Below are 17,948 nucleotides of genomic sequence, written 5' to 3'. Positions count from 1 at the left end.
ATTTTTATATTCCACATTTGGAGGACGATTTGCCAAATGTGGTAGCTCTTTCACTGTGCAGATTTTTTCTTAACTCCTTATAAATCACAGTGGTTTTTCATATTATATACCGTAAACTTTAAAATTAATTAACTGTGCATTGTTCCCGCTGATTGTATTCATCGACTTCGTATGCCTTCCGTAATAAACAGCTATTATTTTTATAAGAGTAATTAACCATCTTATCTTTGTAATGGAGACGCGTTGTGTTTTCATTGAATTCGGAAATTAATATTTAAATTTTATGTAGATGAGCTTCGAGATTAAAAGGGTTAATAAATTTCAGCTGTGGTAGTAATGTCTTTCAAAACTCTTCAAGAACACTCACAAACACTTTGGTTAAAAGAAACACGTGAAAGTATCAGCAACTGGTTCTGAGAAGATACAAGGGTGGTAAGACAAGCTAAAAGAGGAAGTGGGGTGTGTGTTGGGGGGGGGGGGGTGGATAGGGGCTGAGAGAAAATACGAAAATAGGAGATTTGGAGAAGAAATGTCAGAAATCAAACAGTAGTTTGTTTACATGAAGATGAATGAGACGTGATGCAGGGGATGTGGCGGTGTGTGCTTCTAACCCAGTGTAATTCATACAAAAAAACACGAAAGGAAGGTTGCGGTGTTATTGTGATGCTACATTCTGTATACATTAGGGATGACAAAGCTCGACCAGCCAGTGTGAATAAGAACGAAGCACTTCACCCCTTATTAAGCAACTGACTTTATAAATATATTACACTCTGTATTCTGTTTGACGACGCCTTGTTACCTGTGTTTTTATAACTGTGTCCCGTTCTCATAATGACCTGGATTTCTTTTTGGGAGGTCCCCGGTTCAAATCTCAGTAGACTAAACATCAATCCTAATGATCTCCCTGATGATGGAGGTACTAAGCGCCTCTGAAACGTCGATAAACTTCTACCTGACTACAACAAGGCGCAATATACCACAAGACATCTTCATACTCGCCGCCATGAGAATCTTAAATCTCACCGATCGAATTTATATTTTCTCACTAGTTATTAATCTTTATATTTCAACTAGTATTGTAAGTGTGAGAAAGTACTGAAGGGTGTGATTGGCAGGACATGTAGCACGCATGGGGGGGTAGTGAAAAGTGTGTGAAAAAGAGACAGTGATGATAAGGTGAAGAGTTCGTAAGCAAGACACCGGGACGTTACACAATACAAATGTCTTAGCCTCTTAAACTTCTTAAGATTAATAAAAAGTGCTAATATTAAAAATAAACCAAGGGCGTCGGTTGAGGAGTGAGGTTATTTAGTCTCTGAGCATTCAAAAAGCGTGAATGACATCGCGCTCTTGAGAGTCAGGTCATGTCATCTTTTCTAGAGTGAAACCAATTGGCGTTTCATGGCGCCAGCTGTGAGGAGGGCATGAAAATCAAACAGAACAAATCAGAACAGACGCTGTTGTTGGAATTTGTTAAAGAGAAGTCCTTCATTTTCTTTACTGAAAATGCGTGCAAAAATAGGAATGTTTACTTATGTGGAATTAATAATAGCGGATGAAGATGGAGGTAGACTGTTACTTCGAAACGTCGGTATGTTGCTGAACGTCGACACGACGTCACAACCGACCAGCGTCAAACACGGTAGCGTCAAGTTCCTTCTAAACGTCGGACTACAAGAATACGCGACCTCATAATTCAGGAAACAAGAATTTTGATTTTATGCATAACAAAGTTACGAGCTTGGTTTCCTACTTGTGAACTTTTATACTAAGCTTTTGTACAGTTCGGTGTAAATTACTCTCAGGCAGAGATAATAATTGTATCTGTTGCAAATGCTAAGGTGTTCAGCGTTTGTACGCCTTTCTGTATCGTTCTGAAAGGAATGTAAATCGATATAAAAGCCAAGTAAATTGTTTCGTGGGGGCTCAGGGGGGTGGAGGTGTTGTGGTGAGCGTTGTCGGGTGACGAATAGCGTGAATTGGAACCCTTAAGGCGTAAAGACGTTTGTCCTGACGGATGTTTTAACAAGTCCTTCCGCGACTCTGGGAGAAATCCTGACAAATAACGGAATTACATCGCGGTGGGAACGGGGGAAGTAACCTTTCAGGCCAGACTTATGTTACCAACACTCTGTACTTAGAATAAACCCTAGAGGGCTGTTTCCCATTTGCAGTGTAAAGTCTAAAGCGTACGGAATACGACATTGTATTGGATCCTATTTTCTCTGAGGAAGCTTTTTGAAGCGATTTTTACACAATGCGAATGGGTTTAATGTGTATACGATTCGATATTTTATGGTGTATTTTACATTTCCAAATATCCAAGTTCCGTAAAGTTAATTAATTTCTTATCTTGCTCATCATGAAGTCAGACACATTAATAATGTGTACAAGTTTGAACTGAACGGATGTATCTGTGTTATGTCATCGTAAAACTGCACATATAAAATAAGAATTAGGCGTCATACCATGCACTGCAATATTTGAGACTGTCTCCATGTTGCTTTGTATTTTCGAAAGATATTTTAACCCTTTCCATGCTATTCACGAGATATCTCGCTAGGAAGCACTGATCCTCTACTCTCGACTTATTCAGTCTCTTGAAAGATCGCTGAGGGAAACACGTTCCAAAGTTACAGACAACCCGTGTTCTTTTCAACAGCAGAAACTTTACTTTACAATCTTGCAGGCAGAGGAACGTACGTTACATAAATACCAGCACGTAGAAGGGTTAATATAACTGTTTAATACAATCTGAATATATTTAAAATATGCATCATATCGTAGGATATCTCATTAACATATTTAATTAAGCTACTTTTCATTGAATCTCACAAATTTAAACGACCGAATATTTCTGCACCATAAAAATAAGTCATTTATTTTTTATGGTGGATATATATCTGTTTATTTAATCGCGTAATTGACGGACGAAATAACGGACGCACGCAAACTTCTAGTACGATTCGGGACACTAATGAAGAAACAAGTCATTCCACGGAACAAGTTTTTCTTGAAACGTTTACAGGCCTGTTCAGTAAGTTAAAAAATAATCTCCCCTTACTTTTATGAAGTCCGAAGGTTTAGTACCGTGTTCACAAAAGCCCACCATTGACTCTACCTGAGAAATTTGTACTTCAACACTACTAAAATGCATTTTAATAATATCTTCTTCCGATTTTACACCTGGAATATTGGAATAATATTTTTAAATCACGTATAAGTATTATATATCTCGTCTGTGTAATAATTATCATTCAATAATTATAATTGCATATTTCATGAATACATAGTATAATTTTTTTATCATATATTAATCTCTATCCTCATATTACTTCTTATTTCTGAGTTCCAAATATTCTTAGCACTTTGTTCTGAAACGAAAGTCAACTTTAGTGTTCCTAGAAAAGATTGTTTTCATGATTATTTTGTATCTTCTCTCTCCGATATGTGGCGTAATGTTTGCCTCTGACCGACAGACAGATGCCTGCGTCGTGACAGTCACGGGGTATCCTCTATTTCTTGCTAAAAGGAATGTCGGACATCCCAAGCGGCCTCTCTTTGTAGACCGGCAGAATTTTAATATCGATGTTAAAACCTCGGTCCGAGTTCAGTTATCTGCGTGCCTTCAAAAACACTTGAGCTCGTACCTCTCAAAAGATTTTTTGCCACGAATTTATCTTCCGTTGTCTTTGTAAATGAAAATTCCTTAGAACGAAAGGGGATTAAAAGTCCTCTCCCTTGACCGATCTTGTACATTTCTTTCGGCACGTTCCTCTCTACGTCATGGTCCGATCAAACACCGCGCTTACCACCAGACGTCGTCACGCAAGATTCCAGTTTCACGCAACGGCTATTATGAAGATGACTGCCTTGAGGGATGTTGCGTCTTGTACTCTCTCAGAATTTTTCTGAGGTACTGACTACGTCCATCATCGGGGTACCTAAAGTTTACTGGGGGAAAACATTTATGTTGAAACAAAACACAAATTATCCGGGCATTGTCTTGAGAATCGCGTTGAATGTACAAAATTTGCAAAGAAAATTAAAAGTGAAAATCGACCTCCTGCCTCAAGACTCTTGCCAAGCGATGACTCCTATTTATAATTTTTGTTACCAGAGTCGCCACCGTCAGAACTTATTTTCAGTTATATCCGTATCGCACAAGCGTGACGGACATTGGCTATTATATCAAGAGTAGATTATTTAATTCAAAACACTTATTACGACTTTGATTATTATTACAGGTGGTTGGTTATTCAAGGAGTTTAAAGATGTTTTTCTTCATGACTGTGTATACGTTCCTGTATAACACTTTTATTCTCAGCATCAGTTTTCATATGTTTCAGTGAATGATTTACAAGGAAGGAACTTCATTGTAATTACCTCATATCCGTAACCATAACTCTGATATTTCATTATTGGACAGAAATATCGAATAATCAATATTCCGGACACTTTAATAGCCCCATAACAAAACTAGCATGCAGAGGTCTATTTGTTACATGTGAGAACTTCCAGAAGCTTCTGTGAGAAATGCCGTCTTTCCCCTATTGTAAGACGCCATCGATTGTAAGACTTGCCCTTGATTTAGTATTAAGTTATATCCTTTCTTAGACGCCATCTGATATAAGACTCACCCTGATTTCAGAAAAAAAATTTTTTTTTGAGATGGTAAAGTTGCGTCATATTGTGATATAATGAATATATATTATTTAAATCTTGTCCGTCTAATCAAAATAAATTCTTATTAAATATTAAAATATTACAATGATTAACATTTAAAATATTTAAAATATTAAATGATGTTCTTTATCGAAATATTCGATGTTGGCGTTGCATTTTAATAATTTACGTTTCATGTTTATATATTGATAAACGCATTTAGTTTGACAGCTATTCATGAGATGGAGCTCAAACACGGCAATACTTCCAGACAGATGTAACTCCTCTACAACTTTCATTTCTGGCTGATACAAAAACAACAAAAACGTTCACCTACTCTAAAGTCATATTGAGCATGATGTATATATACAGAACAACATCGAATATGTTATTAAAATGGAATAAAATCTGGAAAAGAACATCGTTTGATATCTGACAACATCTGATAAAAATATACGCTAAAATAATATATAGAAATTGTATTTAAAAAATTGTATTTAAGTTATTATTGATTTGAATCTTTATATAATTATATACACCTGAAGATAGTTCTTTTAGGAACTGAAACATGTCGTGAAAAATGATGGTCTAATGTAAATCGAATATTTCGATAAAGAACATCATTTAATATTTTAAATATTTTAAATGTTAATTATTGTAATATTTTAATATTTAATAAGAATTTATTGTTATTAGACGGACAAGATTTAAATAATATATATTAATTTTTTTTTAAAAAAAGTTAATCTTGAAATCGAGGAAACAATGGATTACTGGTTCGGACATCTGAATATTCTTGATATCCTTGAGTATTTAATATTCTAGAAATGAAACTAACCCAAGGCGCTTCAAACTTGGCGCAGTCGAAACTTCAGCATACAGTTTCAGATGTATAAAACAGAACAGACTTAAATGACATCTTGGTTCGTGCACAGAGTTACAGAATTAAAAAGAAACCGACGCCCTTCAAGGGATTGAACTTGATGCAAAGACGGGACTGGAGAGCTTCATTAAAATGCATGTTTCACATCGAATACTAGAACGTTAAGCTGTAAGCTGATGGCTTGCTCTCGTGATCCAGACAATGCGTTTTTGAACTTTGCTCGGAGACTGTTCCGTTATGACTGATGGTGAGATTTATTCACTCCCTCCAAGCAAATTCTACGATAAACTCCATGGAGTAGAATCCTACGTAAGAAGCTGATAGTCGTTATTTGGTCAAGAAATTCTCCTGCCTTTTATCCGAAGGTTCATTACCGTGGTAATAACAGCGCCCCACTGGATTATGCCCTGACCCAGAATGAATCCATTCCACACCGTAACATCTTTTTTTCTTAAATTCCATTTTAGTATCATATATCTTAAACGATATCTTCGTTTTACATTCTCTGAATAAAATTCAACACACGTTTTGGTGTGATCCATGATTGAAAATTATTTTCGAGCTACAATCGGTTAAAGCAAATCCTTTCTTTTCAGTTACTGCCATAGTCACATTCAGCGTTATATATACCTGATCAGTTCTCTTGAAACATATCGCTGAATAACCAAAAGGAAAATCCATATATGCATTTTATCTGTTGATAATGTTGAATGGCTTGTCATTATATCCAAACGGATAATAATTCTATCTATTCAATAGTCTATTATTAGTGCTTTTATTATTAATTTCGCTCCCGAAAAGGATTTTAATTAAGATTCATAGTAAACATATACAAAAAATTTTATTCGTGTTTGTCTTAGGTTAGGTTAGTGTTCCCGGATTTTTTGATTTAATGATTTCTGCCCTTTACAAAGTAGAATACACGAATCCCGCCTCTAACCATATTACAGACGCTCTTTTGACCTGAATATTTCCGTGTTCTCTAATGAGTTTTACAATGCAGTTCGCGTTTTTGTGGTAGACAAGTATAACAAGCTGGGAAATGTACGCATACCGTAACGGTTCTGGCAAGGGTCAGAATTTGACATTTGACCTTTTTCGATTTTGCAAGTGACGTCAAGGTTAACTGGGTCACTGGTCTTTGAATCCCGCGCCATAGTACTCATGACCCTGCCTGCAGCTCCCAAGTTTAACTTTTTTTTTTCAGGTGAAAGTATAAAGTAGACGGTATCGAAAAACAGATTTTTCTTCAGAGGTTTAGCTTAATAGCATTAGAAAAATTGCACGGCGGTGACTCTTAAATAACTAGGTGCAAAAGACAGAGAGGGAGGGAGTAATTAATTATCTTTATTTACTGCATTAAAATTCGAACGACGTGGTTTAATAACTCGGAGGGGGGGGGAGCGAGAAAATTAGATTTCTCTCTCTACAGAAAAGGGTTGATAGGACTGTAAAATATATGCTGTGTTAGCCGTTACCGACGAATGTATGTTTGTGAAGCAACAAGCTCAAAGAACGTATTTATGCTGTTATGTAAAGTGGTCGATAAAGTTTTCCGATCTGAATTAAAATTTAAGTGTCTTTATAAGTCTTTGTAAAATTTATTTATCACCATATTTTATAAAAATCAGCTTATCCGTTCTCGAGCCAAGGTTTTGGAACCACTGACAATTATTCCGATAACATTTGCATATTTTAAGGAATTTATAACATTTAGCTGTGTTGACACATTATTTTAACATCTCAGTTGCTTCGTTCTTAAGTTTCTTAGTTATCTAGTTTGATAAATATTTACTCAGTTTCGTTAGTTTTATATTTTACGTTAGTCACTTATTAATACATTTTTAAGTAGCTTATTTTAATTATCAAATTTTGCTCGAACCATTTGACTATATGTATTAATTTCCCTGATGCCACTGATGATGACCTCTTGAGGTCGAAACGCGTATGGCAATAGTGTCTTTTTATAGTGTTAATAGTTGTTTGTTTGTTCACTCTATATTCTAATACACTACACGGTATGCAAAGTTTTAAGATTGTCCAGGTGTTTAACATCTTTCTTAGATACTGCGTACTCAGTTTGATCTTGTTTCTCAGAGACTTAGTAATTAAACTAGTATGTCACATTGTCAGTCACGTATTTACTTACTTAGTTGTAACATTGTAAGCTGGTAAAATGGAAATACGTCGAGTACAGACTTCATGCTGTAAATACAACAAGCAGGGTGTTGCATTATTCACCTGCAATCCGCTTGGTGGAAGCCACAAGGCAGTGGCTCTGTTGTTGTGGCTTCTTGCGCTAAGCAGATTGCTGCGATGTCAAATTCCGGCTCGCATTACAAAACTACGCACTTTGTTTTATACTTAAGTCTCTGATTTCCGAGTTCAGGACTCGAGACTGCTAATAACTTTACGAAATTTTGAGGTTCTCACAGCGGTGAATATGAAGATTTCTGTCTTCTGGGCTGTATGTCTATAGCAGTGTTTCTGAGGAACACATTATCTCAATCTTCAGTGTTGAGGATGGATTTGCATGTGCACATTGTCTCGTGTGTGCCCTTAACTTTTAGATGGTTAACACTTCTGATTCGTATTCGGGAGTTTCCTGGTCTAATTGTCGGTCAGCTGTACTAACTGAGGTTTATCGTGGTTTTCCTTTGTTTGTCCTGATAAATGCCGGGATAGACACTATACTAGGATGGGAGCACTTAACTACACATCAATCCACATTCATTAATCATGCTATCGTTCAGCATTCTGCAGTCAGAGCTATGACAGTGTCGTTAATTAATCTACAGAAAATATGATCCTGCCTGGAAAAGTCGCTGTAGTAACTAGGCTACTGGCTCGAGGACCGGGGTTTGAGTCCTTGGTAGGGCCGGGAGTCCGGTTTCATACAGAAGTATATGTTAATTCAGCTAACACCAATCACCCGTCTTTGAAATCATGCCAGATAGGCCGACACGAGGATAATATTGATTTAATATATGCCAGACGCCAACTTGTATTGTATTCAAAAACGTAGGGCGAGGACTTAATTAAGCCCTTTGGAAATGGAAGACTGTGTAGGCTGTCCAACTCTGACTGTCGCATCATGCAGCTTCAGAAGAAATTGTGACAACGATTGGTGTCAGAGCCAATCGCGCGAGGCCCCTTAAGATAAAAAGTAAGCGTTAGACATTTTAGGTGATTTAAATTTTTGTAATTCAAACTGCGGATTTTAAGACGAAGTATTTTCAAATTTTAAATTTTCTGAAGTCGGGATGTTTCTTGCATTTGTCTTTATTCCTGAAAACTCTGTGCTAAATCAAATGATCAGTGGCGTCTTAAAATCGAGCAAATATGGTATTTATTTTGATGAAAATTTTCTACTAAGCCAAGAAAGTTAGGCTAGGCTCTAATCGTAATTACAAATTATTTTATACATTTATGCTAACTTGAGCAACGTTTTGGAAGGCTGTGTGCCCTCAAGCGTCGCCGCCCACATTCGTCACGTCTGTTAATGACACATAATTATAAAGCGATAAAGACGCAAAGCTTTATGTAGGCCTACTGTTCAACGTGAATGGAGAAACCAGGCGACACGGTCCATTTCTTTCGTTCTTCCTTCTTCTCTTTTTGTTCTCGTTACTGATATTTTTTTGTGGATGTTTATTGATTTTATTTCTTGATTCCTAATGGAGCGCTCAGTTGTTTGACGATGTTCATTTAATGTATGTTGTTTTTAGTTATTACGGAAATCAGTGTATGCGTTTTGATCGCTTCTGTGAGTTGAATTCTCCAACTCTTGATTTCTTCTTTATTTCACTTCTCATTACCTTTACCTTTACTTTCCATTTCCTCCGCGTATTTTACTTTTTTTTTAGAATTGTGTTCCTTTTTAATATTTTGTCTGACACAGACTGTAAAATTTCTGCACTGTAAGAATGAACCTAATACAGTTGTTTTAAAATGATGTATAATTGATGATCAGTTTGTTTTGGTACAGTTTCAGACGACAGAAATATGTATCAAAATGAAAACGGTGAATTATTTAATTCTAAAATATCAAAATTGATATTTCATGTACTATTTTTATTTTCGTCGTATATTTACTCTCCACTGAATTTCTGATCTGTGTATTTCTTACCCTCTTTTATTCCTCACGTTTGTTCTTTTAGATTCTTTCGCATTCCTCTCTGAAGCTCTGCAAAGCTCGCGGCTTGCAGAAATTAAACAAAGGAAAGCGGTCGTATGAACAATGGCTTCAGATTCTAGAGGTCCTTTGTTGTTTCTTGTCGCCTGGGATTTTAATTTTTTAAGAAAACAGACGTATTGTACCACCGACTACAGCAAAATAGTAATTAGGAATTCCAAAATGACAATCCATAGCCTTTTTAATGAAAAAGTCTGTTATTTCGGCTTGTTACAATTGGGACCAGCCCGTTTTGAGACTACAGCGCTGCAGTGCACATTTTACAAATTACACAGTGCTGTGGAGTCATAATGTGGGCCGTACCACTGCAATTGAAATGTGTTTGTGTCTAAATCAGAGACGGAGCTTTCATGTTATTTGTGTTAGCCGTGTTAACCTGGCTGACACTTTGAAAAACGAAATTTTAAAAGTCTTCTTCCTGCCACAGTTTCGTTTTGTAGTGGTAATACGCGCATTGGAACGTAACAGAACCGATCAGGTAAAATGCGTCGTTCACCAATTCGGAGTTAGCTTAAGCTGGTCTGGCTAACAACTCCAAGATGGCCGGGGCTGGTAAATCTTTTTGAAATTTTTGTTGTAATTCTTGTGACATTTTGCAAAGTCTCTGTCTTCGTAAGAATGTACAGCACAGAGAAACTAGCATACAGAATGTACAATTCAAAACGTAACCCTAACTGCAACAGTATTATAAGTTTTGTGACGTCAGTGTAAGTAGACGATTTATTTGTGTGTGTGTGTGTGTGTTTCTTGAGCGTCGTGGCTTTGCTTCGCCTAATTAGTTTGACTTGAGTATAGAGTTTGATGTCTCATGTTCTGGTATGTCATGTCATATGCCAATTATTCTTTCTCGTGGCTGACATAATCACTTCTGCTCGTGAGCGGCGCTGCTGTAGAATCCAGAGGATGGGTTTCCGGGTGAAAGACGCTTACATGTTCCCGGAGCAGTCCTTTGATCAACGTTCGTTATCAACGCGGGACCCAAGCGTCGTGATTGAAATAACAATAACCGACGAGCACATAAAAGGGGATTTCGATACATCGATGACACGAAATGACGGAATGCACGCAACAGTGGAAGTGATATTTGATCAGAAGCTTTTGATCGGCGATAATGAAGATAATATATGACGATTATAATTAAAATAATCCGCGTTCAATGAATAATGTATGTTTTCTCTCATGACTTTGCCAGGATTTTTAGATGTCTTGTTACTAGTCAGAATTTCGTTTGAACTTGAATCATATTATAGACTATTATATATCTGTGAACATCTGATGTCCAAGAATGATTTATAGATAACCAAACTGTTTTCAGAAACAGAATTTTACATATCACAGTAATGTCTGAAGTGACCACCTTCATCTTTGGCTTGGTTTCGTGTTGAATGTGTAATCCTTTTCGGAATTGCAAGGTCATCTACGTGGATTTCAGGAAAGAAATTGGACTTCGTAGTTAATCTCTTGTGAACTGGATTAGTATAAAAGATGACCTTGCCTCAAAGGATAAAAGACTTGGTAAAATATGAGTGGAAGATATCAACGAATATAATTGTAGATATTTTACGGTGGGAGGTCGCTGCAAATGGATGCAGATGTGAATAACTGTGAACCGGAATAATTCTTTGTTACGCGGACACGTAAGAGAGAACTCTTTGAAGAGATCTCCATCAGTTGCTGAGGAGTGAGAAGAATGAACCTCATCCCTGCCACTATCATGGACTCACGGTCCAGTAATCCCTAATATGAGATAGACGAATATATGTATGTAAACTGGAATAAAGCTATATCGATCATAATCTTTTATTTCGATATCGAGTTTAATTCACAACAATATGTTATCGCTTCCCAGTGTCCTGCAGCAGTGTATATAAATAATCCTACACAAGTGGAAAAGAGAGCTCAGATAATGGAAGACAGGCGTATCTCTAAATGCGAAGTAATTTTGAAATATTTGATACATTGCAAATCTGTTAAAACAGTTGTTTACTGCTAACATTTGAGGCTTCGGAATAGAGCAGTTCTTTATTTGATTCAGCTTATTTTTGTTTAGATTTAATATTAAATATGTGAGTTGTGTCAATCCTTTGTTGGTTCCCTATTTCTTTGTCTTCCCCTTTCACATTTTTTCCTTCTTTTTGTGTCATTTCTGCTTTTTTTCTGGAAGAAAAATCCTTCTAGTCACGTACTGTGTGGCTGCAAGTTTATAACAGTTTTTATCCCTATTTAAAAAGTCCTAGACGAAACTCTGATTAGCATGATATTTGAAGAAGGCTGGTTGTCTCTTCGTGCAACATGGTAATTTACTAACGTTTTGAAGAGGTCATACTGCCTCCGTCATCAGGGCCTGATGACGGAGGCAGTACGACCTCTGAAACGTTGGTTAACATCGACCAGACTACACAGCGCAACAACCCAGAAGACAGAAATCTTCATACTCATCGCCCTGATGACGGAGGCAGTATGATCTCTGAAACGTTGGTAAACATTGACCAGACTACACAGCGCAACAACCCAGAAGACAGAAATCTTCATATTTTTAATCGCCCTGATGACGGAGGCAGTATGACCTCTGAAACGTTGGTAAACATTGACCAGACTACACAGCGCAACAACCCAGAAGACAGAAATCTTCATACTCATCGCCCTGATGACGGAGGCAGTATGACCTCTGAAACGTTGGTAAACATCGACCAGACTACACAGCGCAACAACCCAGAAGACAGAAATCTTCATACTCATCGCCCTGATGACGGAGGCAGTATGACCTCCGAAACGTTGGTTAACATCGACCAGACTACACAGCGCAACAACCCAGAAGACAGAAATCTTCATACTCACCGCCCTGATGACGGAGGCAGTATGATCTCTGAAACGTTGGTAAACATTGACCAGACTACACAGCGCAACAACCCAGAAGACAGAAATCTTCATACTCATCGCCCTGATGACGGAGGCAGTATGACCTCCGAAACGTTGGTTAACATCGACCAGACTACACAGCGCAACAACCCAGAAGACAGAAATCTTCATACTCACCGCCCTGATGACGGAGGCAGTATGATCTCTGAAACGTTGGTAAACATCGACCAGACTACACAGCGCAACAACCCAGAAGACAGAAATCTTCATACTCATCGCCCTGATGACGGAGGCAGTATGACCTCCGAAACGTTGGTTAACATCGACCAGACTACACAGCGCAACAACCCAGAAGACAGAAATCTTCATACTCACCGCCCTGATGACGGAGGCAGTATGACCTCTGAAACGTTGGTAAACATTGACCAGACTACACAGCGCAACAACCCAGAAGACAGAAATCTTCATACTCATCGCCCTGATGACGGAGGCAGTATGACCTCTGAAACGTTGGTAAACATCGACCAGACTACACAGCGCAACAACCCAGAAGACAGAAATCTTCATACTCATCGCCCTGATGACGGAGGCAGTATGACCTCCGAAACGTTGGTTAACATCGACCAGACTACACAGCGCAACAACCCAGAAGACAGAAATCTTCATACTCACCGCCCTGATGACGGAGGCAGTATGATCTCTGAAACGTTGGTAAACATTGACCAGACTACACAGCGCAACAACCCAGAAGACAGAAATCTTCATATTTTTAATCGCCCTGATGACGGAGGCAGTATGACCTCTGAAACGTTGGTAAACATTGACCAGACTACACAGCGCAACAACCCAGAAGACAGAAATCTTCATACTCATCGCCCTGATGACGGAGGCAGTATGACCTCTGAAACGTTGGTAAACATCGACCAGACTACACAGCGCAACAACCCAGAAGACAGAAATCTTCATACTCATCGCCCTGATGACGGAGGCAGTATGACCTCCGAAACGTTGGTTAACATCGACCAGACTACACAGCGCAACAACCCAGAAGACAGAAATCTTCATACTCGCTGCCGTGAGAACCAGGAATCCTACTTTTTATAAATCGTAATCAAAGGAAATAAAGAGACGAAGAAGGAAAAAGAGAATGAGGGAGAAATAGATGGACTGAGAAAGGCACTATAATAACTTGTAAAGTTACTGACTGATGTCGACGATCTGATCATCAGTCCGACTGCAAGAACAGTGTTTGGATATGCTGCTCTTACACTCCGCTAGGATTATGGCTCGATCCGTGTGAGAGAAGGAATATTTGAATGCTGGTAAATGTACGTAGAGATCCAGATGAAGCAAATTGGGACATCGTGCCTCAGTAAGCCTGGATGCATTATTCCGAATTACTGACTGCCAGAACATTAATGTACAGTGGAACTGCAGGATTTAAGCTCATGGTACTGACCTTTCTGCGTTACATGGTCCCGCGTCTCAGTTGCTGCATTGCTTTTCACTTATTTTGTCATTAATGTGTGTGTTGAGCAGGGGACGAGGCGAAACGTAGAGCAGTTTCGTGGGTTTTGTTAGGAAGGAACGGGAATGTAGGCCTGATGATCAGTGGTTACGGAACACAGAAATTAATTCGTATTTACCTTTATATTACAGTTGTTATTTTATTCGCTGCTTTTATAAAATTCGACGTTTCATTATGTCATCGAGTTCTCACCTGAACTAGTACAGTGAAGCCACATCTCAACGTTCTATTTCTCTATGATCGATGTAAAGAAACTGGTGTATTTTAAATTATCCCAAATAGTGTATTCCCTTGAGATTTCCATACTAAACGTTGGTAGATATATATTTGTTTAAATCTTGTCAGTCTAATCACAATAAAATTCCTATTAAATATTAAAATATTACTATAATTAACATTTAAATATTTAAAATGTATTAAAATGATGTTCTCTATCGAAATGTTCGATTTACATTAGATCATCACTTGGTAGATATTTCTATTTTCCTCATTCGTGCTGCATCTTTCCTTATGTGATTACCCAAAAGACATGTAGGCGTAAACCTGATTGGTGAAGCTCCTCTTTCGCTTGGAGTGCGTAATTTGTCACGGATTTATAGCCTACAATTTATGACGGCATAAAAGTCCAATAACTAATGTTATAGATACATACGTACATAGGTAAATAGATGCGATACATAGATATCACACTTACCTCTCTGTCTCTCCACATGGTTCTGTAATTTTAATATCAAACTAGCCCTCTTCGTGTTAGTTTTATCCCAAGGTGATGACCAGAGCCCATTGTTTGACATAATACTGAACCAGATTCATCCATCTGCTATCTCACAACTCATTTTTCCTAAGGTCCACTTTAATAATATCCTCCCAGCCCGTACTTGTTCTTCCATGTAGCCTCGTCATTTTGTTGCATTCGCAGAGTCTTGAGTCTCTAAGTAAGTACCCTAGATGGCAGACGTTATGCAAGTGCTGAAACCATTAGGCAGGGTCTTTAAGTACTTCTGATATGCGTCCAAACAACATATTACGTAGCAGGGCTGCTATTTGTTTATTGTTCTGCGTTCAGTGGGGTGGGAGAGGAATGAGGGTGAAAGGAAAGACTGAGGATAGGGGATGAAGAAATCTTTCCAGGTTGAATTTGAATTGGCCAGTCCCTCGTGTCATAACTACAATTTTGTGTGTTCATACGCGTCACCTGTTTGCTACCAGCAAAATCTCTGTACGATGGAAGAAAGTTTTACGGGGCCGATAGCTGCAGTTTCAGACAGGAAGGGTTGAAACGTGTTGCTGTTTCAGGCAGTTCTGCATGTCAAAGGATAATCGGGCAACTGTGTGTGTGTGCGCGCAGAACCTGTCGTTTTGTGGAAAGCTTCAAAACAAGCTTATTACAGTGATTTTGATTTGCTAAGCGGCAACCACATTAAAAACCAATTTAAGAGAGGTCAGCTCTATGGACTCACCGCGGAGGTTGGGCCGTGTACGTGGGAAAGTGATATAAATAACGTTTAAAGTGTATTAGTAATTCGAAATAGATCGCTTAGGTTGTTATGAAACAGAGGAACAGACGAACGAAATGAAGGTAATGGATGAAATGCGAAAAATCAGGCTCGTCGTCGGTTGGCTGGCGTCATGTCGTATGGCGTCCTGAGACTGGTCTTCTGCATTGAATCTTTTGTCGGTGTTGGGGCGATAGGATTCTTCGATTTTGGCGTCCGTTTTCCATCCAGCATCGTGTTCACGAGCAGATCGTGTGTTCATGGTCTATGCTTGTTCGTGAAGCATTTAACAATGCGTATACCGATAACGAAGAAACGAATATGAGCAATGCCCTCATTGGTATTAACATTTCTGGAGAAGGGCATGCTAATCTATTAGCGCTTTTCGAGGGGCGACGCGGCTGAAATTACGTCGATTTCAAGCGGTACATTAGATGCAACAACGAGATATGGCTACAGGAATTCAATATTGACATTGAATCCATTGTCCCAGTGCAAGAATTGTTCGAATGTAGTTGTTAGGGTCGAGCTTTAACCGGAACGTTCTGTATATAGATATAGTAGCGGACGAGAGTAGCCCTAAAGTCGTGAATAATACTTTCTCTTTCTACGCAGAAAGAAACTATACGAATAATAATTTATTGACGGGTTACATTATTTTAATATTTGTTCGTGCGGTTGTGTTTTGTTCTTATCCTGTTTTTCTTCGAGCATTTTTCCTTTCTTCGTGAATATATCGGTATATTTTGAGAAAATTAATCATTCCCGCAACCACCCCATTCACCCCTTCCCCACATTTGTGCGTGTCAGTAGTACAATCGGATCTTGTACGTAGTCTGCCTACAGACCACTGCTGAGAGCCAGAGAACAGCTTCGACGCTGCAGCAGCCATAGCAACCCATCTTACTAAAAGCCTCGTTTTTCCTTCCTCCAGATTCTAATCTAGGGGTTGTCATCTCTTCTACTAATTTTAGCAAAAGTTCTTCCAAGGTTCTCATTAATTTAGGATTACGAAGATAATATACGAGCCTCAAGTTGTATGTGATTACTTCCAGCATGATTACTTAGGATTTATACAAAATTTATTTAATGACATCATTCAAACTGCAGATTTTTTCTGTATCGAATAAGATGGAAAGATAGTTATGACTGCTTATTATGCAGTGATTAAAAATCGCAGTATTGCCTCTGTCTAGATAAGCTACTGTCATGATATTCACGATGAAATTCGTTCAAAGTAGGTAGTAATATATCCGAGGTTCGAAACTTGTGATTGCAAGTCTCACCTTTATCCAGTGACAAGGTTCAGAAAGTCTCATAGCGAATTATCAACAACCAATACCTACTTTTATACAGATAGATAGATAGGTAATGCGAACCGATAAATGACGATAAATTTGGACGTATTTGCTACATTGCTGAGCATTTCGTCTGATTCTGGGTTCAGCAGTCACCTATTCAATGCTTTCAGTAAGCCTTTCTTGAAATAAAGCGGTCGGAACGTGTAGGTGACCATTCAGTTATGACAAGTTAAAGAATTTCTGTATGAGACTTGAGGTTCTCGCGACGGTCAAGATGTCGGTGTTGCTCTTGTGAGTTGTGACGCCTTGATGATTTGTAGGTAGATACCGACGTTTCGGAGGAACACTTCGTTACGTCTGGAAAGCAACAAAAAGATTTTATGTATATTTAATCATGTTAATCCTGCTCACCTTAATGGTAGGCTCTTAAGAATAGGGCTAAGTTTAACTTTATCTTACTGCATTAATTGCTGTAACCACCCAGCCATTTGCTATGTTAAATTAGGGAGAGTGTATTATATAATGTGTGATGTAACATACGTATTTCTTTTTACTGGAGTATGGTGTCAGAAGTTTCATTGTTATTTTTCTGTTTTGGAGACAGCTTCCGGAACTCAGCTCGTACTTTTAGGCAAGGAGTCGCACCGGCTGTCATTGAAGTGGCAGGCCGGATATCGGCCCTTCTTTGTGGTTCATTTAGTATTAACATAATATGCTGTCATGTAGCAGACAGACGTCTTCTTTGGAAATTACTACTCACATCCTGTTCCTTTACATAATGAAAACACGGGCAGGGTTGTTCAAGTCAAAATGCGCTGTATCTTTGTCACTTTCTGGCTTTTCGCTACGTGGAACATGAAGACGAACGACAAAAGAGCTAGAATTATTGTTTGTGTAAATGAAACAGAACTCCATAGAGCAAATTCCTTCTCGAGGATCTAATAGTACTCTGACCAAGTCAGAAATCCCCCCCCCCTCCAAATTTGTGGTACGAAAATTTTTCGTCAAGTGTTAAAAA

General features: G+C 38.3%; 1 long non-coding RNA gene across 2 annotated transcripts in view; it reads left to right on the top strand.

Moving 5' to 3' along the window:
* LOC110836827 (uncharacterized) overlaps positions 1-17,948 on the top strand; it is a 234,325-nt gene that overhangs the window by 180,321 nt on the left and 36,056 nt on the right. The window lies entirely within an intron of this gene.

This window comes from Zootermopsis nevadensis, unplaced genomic scaffold (assembly GCF_977971745.1).
Source record: "Zootermopsis nevadensis isolate Lab colony 2312 unplaced genomic scaffold, Znev_1.0 Znev_ptg000021l, whole genome shotgun sequence".
NCBI classification, from domain to species: domain Eukaryota; kingdom Metazoa; phylum Arthropoda; class Insecta; order Blattodea; family Termopsidae; genus Zootermopsis; species Zootermopsis nevadensis.
Note: the sequence above shows the minus strand (reverse complement) of the source record. Positions and strands in the feature narration are given on the sequence as shown.